The sequence below is a fragment of the Gorilla gorilla genome, chromosome 17 (assembly GCF_029281585.2).
Source record: "Gorilla gorilla gorilla isolate KB3781 chromosome 17, NHGRI_mGorGor1-v2.1_pri, whole genome shotgun sequence".
Taxonomy (NCBI): Eukaryota; Metazoa; Chordata; class Mammalia; order Primates; family Hominidae; genus Gorilla; species Gorilla gorilla.
The window spans coordinates 35827878-35834071 of NC_073241.2; the positions used below are offsets into that span (position 1 = coordinate 35827878).

The window sequence follows — 6194 nt, forward strand, 5'->3', positions numbered from 1 at the left end:
CTGAGGCCCAGGCTCCACTCCCCAGCTGTGAAAGGGTAAGAACCCCGGGGCCAGCCCGGCGGCGGCAAGTCAGGCAGTCTGCTACAGGAGCGCTGGGCATGGGCTTCGGCCCGGGGTGCAGGAGGCGCGCACCCTCCGGCCGGATGGGCGGCGCACTCAGGGCCCAGGAGGCCATCCCAGGGGAGCCCCACCAGCCCCCGCTGGAGCCCGAGCTGCAGCTGCCAGCAGCAAGTGGTGCGCTGGCTGCAACGGTGGCGACCCGGGATCCTGTCCTCCCGCCTCGCGCCCATCAGCGTGGACCCCGGGGGCCACGCAGTGGCGAAGTCGGGCTGTGGGCCCAGCGGCGGCACCAGGCGGAGAAGCACCACTCAACCCCATCCCTGGGCTGCAGAGGGCTCAGCGCGGGGGGCTCCCAGCGTCCGCAGCCGGTGGAAGAGGAGAAGAGCGCGCGGGCGACAGTCAAACAGGCCCTGGGGCACGGCGCGCCTGGCGCTCCAGGGAGCCCCGCCAGCCCAGGGCACCTGAGCAGCAACAGCCGCCTGCACTGGGCGCGCCAGAGAGCTGCTAGGGCGGTTTCTCCCCTTTGGGCCTGTTGGGCGGGGCCGGCTAAGGTGCGCGTGCGCGCTGGTCCTAACGGTTCTGTTGGGCGTTTCTGCTGAGAGGCGGCAGGCCTGAGAGTCTGTGCGAAGGTCCCTGGACAGACTGCATTGCGTGTTGTTGCGCTTCAGAGGCGGCAATCCCCAGAAGGCGAGCTGAAATACGGCTGGAGTGTTCCTAGGCTACAATTTGCAGCCATGATTATGGAAGACTACCAGCCAGAGTATTGGCCCACCCTCTAGGAGCGCTTGAGCTCGGATGGCTTCTCATTTCCCTGATACTACATTAAATCGTCTGATCTGAGGAGGATCCATAGAGCTGTCTTCAATGGTGATCTGCAGAAACTGAACAACCTTCTGTCGACTATCATGACCCCAATAGGAGAGACAAGACGGGAAGGTAATGGGGGCTGGGAGCCGGGGCTGTGGGAGGAGGATGTGGAGAAGTACCCCTTTCCAGGCTGAGGGCTGTGGGGCGGATGGTCCAGGGCTTGGGGTATGGATGGGGGCTAGGGGGTACCTGGCTGAGTTGGGAGTGAGTGGAGCGGGGCCTGGGGAGTGGGGGTATATGGGGTGTCAGGGTGTGGAGTGAGTTGGGGGATGGGAGTGGGGAGTAGGGGGTGCATGGGGTGGGGGTGTGAATGGGCTGAGGTGGATGGAATGAAGGCTTGGGGGGTAGGGGTGTGGACGGTGTGGGGTGGGGAGATGGGGTGAGGGTTCAGTGGGATAGAGGATTGGAGGTGGGGGTGAGGTGTGGGGGTGAATGGGGTGGGGGAAAAGGGTGCAGAGGTGAGAGGGGCAAGTCCTGTCACCAAAGCGGCTGGACTTTCTTTCCTGGCAGGCTCAACCGCACCTGGGATGTGGAAACCTTGGCGGGGGCGAGCACCCAGGCCATTTTCACGAGCGGCAAAACAAAAACAAAACTTCAACTGGTTTCCAGTCACTCACCATGCTTCTTTATAAATCATTTTAAAGTGATTTCACTAATACAATTCAGCATGTACAGCGTTTTATTTTTAATGTACACATTTTAAAGCATAATGTTACATACATTATGGAAAGGTGCATAATGACAGAAAGCATTTCCATAATATATCAACTTCCTGACTAAAAATTCTTTGGATAAAAATCCAATATTTATTTGATATCAGTGGACACCTATGTCAATGTGGTTTTCACTGAGGGACCTTAGAGGGAAACTTTGAAGTGGGAAGACTGTGTTCTTGAATAGAAAGACACATTTTTCTAAAGTTCTGAGCTCTTTCTGTGTTTATAAATTTTACATAATCCAAATAAAGTTATCAAAGTGTTAACATCTTTGAATTACTCATGCTCTTTTACTATTGTGATGACATTAAGAAACCTTTTGAAATGGAGTCAAAAAAGACTTGCCTTTCTAGATATGAAAATGTGCTGTTAATTTCCACAAGTTATTTACTAACAGCTGAAACAACAAATCAGTGAATGGAACAGGTTAGAAAATCCAGGAACACACCAATATGTGTAAGAATTTATTAGGTTGGTGCAAAAGCAATTGCGGGTTTTGCCATTACTTGTAATTGCGGCAAAAACCGCAATTGCTTTTGCACCAATCTAATAGAATTGGATAATGGTGACATTCCATGTTAGTAGGAAAAGATGAATTACTCATAAATGAAGTGCCTGCTAACTATTTGGAGAAATCTGGCTAGATTTTTATGTCACAGAAATAAGTTCGTTATGGAATGCAGATTAAAAATTTTAAATACACAAAATAAGAAAGATAACAAAAAAACACAAATGCCTACTTATATTGATACATGTTTATATTCCTACAAATATCACAAGCACACATTCTGAAGGTCGATTTAGCAAAATAAAAAAAAATCCAGTTTATAAGAAAAAATTAACAAAAGACAATACGTGTATATACATATTAGATAAAAAAGTGATTTTCATTTTACAGACAATTCTTCAAATAAACAAGAACTCTCATTTAAAATAGAGCAAAGCATTTTCTTTTTCAGATATTAAAGCAACCTATGCACATGGGAAAGAATATTTAGTGTTCCTGGGAGGAGAAGGTATTTAAGTTAAAAAAGGAAAGAAATATTGTTTTCTATCCACAAGTTTGTGAGGATAAAGAGTAGCAGTGCATATACTGCTGTTTAAAGTTTACATTTCTGATGACTTTTCAAATAGACAATTTGTTGGTAAGTATCACACTTTAAAAATGTATGTGCCCTTCACCCATCAATTCCATTATACAAAAATATCTCTAGGAAATAGAGATACCTGCAATTTGTTTTTCTCAGCACTGCTTAAAATAGCAATGTATTTGGAAAACCCCTTATAATGGATTTTATAAATTTTATAAATTTATCAATAAATTTCGGTGCATCCACAGGATGGGACAATATGGGACCTTCGCAGATGTCAGTAGATACAGATGTATGTTGAGGTGTGAAGATGTACTCTGAAAAAAAGTTGGTTTGATTATACATACACACAAACAGTCTATGGTGTTTATAAGCCAAGTATGTGTACAAAATATAACATTTCTTCTTTTCTGGCAGGTGTATTGTGATATTTTTTCTTATCTGTGATGTATAAATGATCAGTATGTTTAAAACTTCTAGTAAATGTTTTTTATTAATGAAATTGTCCTTGGGAAAAGAAGAAATATAAATCTTGCAAAGAAAAAAATAATTCTCACTTTCTATTTTATTTTATTATTTCTTTGTTTGTTTGTTTGTTTATTTTTGAGATGGTGTCTCACCCTGTCACCCAGCCTGGAGTGCAGTGGCACGATCTCAGCTCACTGCAGTCTGCCTCTCAGGTTCAAGTGATTCTCCCACCTCAGCCTCCTGAGTAGCGGGGATTACAGGTGTGCACCACCATGCCCAGCTAATTTTTGTATATTTTAGTAAAGACGGGGTTTCACCATGTTCACCAGGCTGGTCTCAAACTCCTGACCTCAGGTGATCCCCCCGCCTCGGCCTCCCAAAGTTCTGGGATTACAGGTGTGGGCCACTGTGCCTGGCCTTATTTTTATTTTTTTGTTTATTGGTATCTTCTGTGAACTTTTAGCCTTTTCAGAGGCAGAGGGAATATTTTTATTTGTGCTTGATCATTTTATTATGCATAGATTTTAGTATATAAATATGTTTTTATTATAGCTTTATTACATATATGCAAACAATTTTAAATTATTTTAGCTTATCAGTGTCCTCATGAAAATGAAAACGAGCAAATATAAATGATTATCACTATTCCAAAAGCACTGCTTTAATTTATAGTTTTTTTCATAATAAACTCCCCAACTGTATGTATGCATTCTTTCAATCCAGTTATTCATCAAGCATAACCTGAATACCTATTATGTAGCAGACACATCCCACCATCTCTCAGGACTCTTCCACCCTTAACAACTTCATATTTACCTGCCCAGCCTGAGCAAGTTGAGATTTAAAATGGAAGCATTAGGAATGAATCCTAATTGGATCTTTTATTTTATTTTTTTAAATAAATGCAATTCTGAAGTTAGAAAATAGTGAAAGATAACCTTTAACTGCCATTTCAAAAACTTATGACAGTCTCAAATACTACTATTAATCATTGCAAATACCTAATTTACATAACATTCTGTAAGTATTGAAAAAAATGAGCCATACCTATTCATTTGAATCCTGAGTTTTCTTTGGATTATTTTTTTTTTGAAAATTGAAGTAAGAATTACTTTGTTTTAAAAATTTGTTTTTTTATTTTTGCCTTCTTTTTCCACAGTACTTTAGGTGCCAATTACATGAGTAGAACTGCCTGTTCTATGTACTGTATCCCACTTAATGTGAGGCATCATGGATTGGGTGATGCCACATTACTTTATATATCGATAAGATAATGTTTAAAATGTTGCCAGCTATAGTTGTAATAAATAATGAATTGTAAACAGTATTCCAATGTCAGGAGATGTTAATATATAAGAGAATAGTAGCTTATATAAGAGAATAATGAGAAAATGAGCATCTGAGAATGACTGAAATACAATGATACATCTAATCTTTAATAGATACCTCAATGTAGATATGATTGTATCATTTTACTTAATTAAAATGTCTTTCTAAGTAGGAATATCTGAAAATTATTGAGCTGTTATTTGTGTCAGAAAGTGTTCTAAATGCTGTGCATAGATTGTTATGTAAGCATCACAGCAGTGTTCTGTGGGATAGCTACTATTCTTATATATTTTATTGATAAGGAAATTGAAGCAAAGAAAGGCTAAATAACAGCTAAGTGACAGCGCTTACAGTAAATTTTAAGCCCCAATTAAACCGAATCCAAAAGCCAAGCTTTTTCTATTAAATAGCTTGCTCTTTCATTAATGTGGTGAGTAATAAGCGCTAACAAATGTTGTACTTTCTTCACAAGAAAATTACATGTTTATTTTGAAGACAGAGAAATAACATGCTAATTAATGCTTACAGTTACATATTTTAAAAAGTCCTGTCACTCTCACAGGACTGCCCTACATTTGGCCTGTGCCACTGGCCAATCGAAAATGGTATTTCTGCTGGTGTCCACAAGATGTGAGCTTAACCTCTGCGACAGTGAATGCAGGACACCTCTAATCAAGGTATATAGTAGCTGACTCTTTGAGCATGAGATAGATTTGGTTTAAGTACGTAGGATAAAATGAATTTATCTCACTGGAATACCACCATATAACTAGTTAGTAAATCCTACGGAGTGTTTATTTTGATTTTTCAGTATCTGCATGTTTCTCGTTCTAATACTGACAGGCTGTACAACTGAGGCAGGAGGCTTGTGCAACTATTCTGCTGCAAAATGGTGCCAATCCAAATATTACGGATTTCTTTGGAAGGACTGCTCTACACTATGCTGTGTGTAATGAAGATACATCCATGACAGAAAAACTTCTTTTACATGGTACAAATATGGAAGAATGCAGCAAGGTATAGGTCAACCAATGTTATTTTCAAACTATCTGAAATGCATTTATTTTAACATTGACTCATGTAAGGGTCAATTTTTCATATTTGGAAGCTCAAACATTCCTTGAATGAAAATATTTTGAAATGCCTTAGCTGTCTAAGATTTTACTTTAAATATTGGAACTTTTAAAGAAGCATTATAAGGTACAGCTTTTTTTCATGCACTTATGGTAAATAATTATAAAAACAAATGAATTACAATAAATTTATAATTCATGACAACTGAATTTGGGAAAGGTAATAGTTAAGTGTTTTTCCACTAAATTACTTTTTTTCTAGTCAGTGTGAAGTGGCACAGGAAAGTAAAATTGGCCCTTATAAATAGGCTTTATTTTAAATTTCAAAGAAAATTAAAGAATTTCACAATAAATGTACATCTTGTTGCTGTTGACAAGTATTGTATGTGAAGGTGATTTCATTTGAAAGTGATTCCTCTGTGGAAAGGCTTAAGAGGGAAAAATGAAGAAAAGGAGAGCAATCAGAAATGCACAAGCTAATTTGGAAATTAGGTAACGAGGGAAAACACTGTGGAGAGGGTTTTTGTGTGTTTTGTTGTTTGTTTTCAATTTATATGTTTAGACAAGGATCGCTTCAGTTTTGGGGATGA

General features: G+C 40.2%; 1 pseudogene; it reads left to right on the forward strand.

Moving 5' to 3' along the window:
• The first annotated feature begins 800 nt into the window (after positions 1–800).
• Positions 801–5554, forward strand: LOC101125603 (ankyrin repeat domain-containing protein 36B-like; annotated as a pseudogene).
• Positions 5555–6194: the final 640 nt, after the last annotated feature.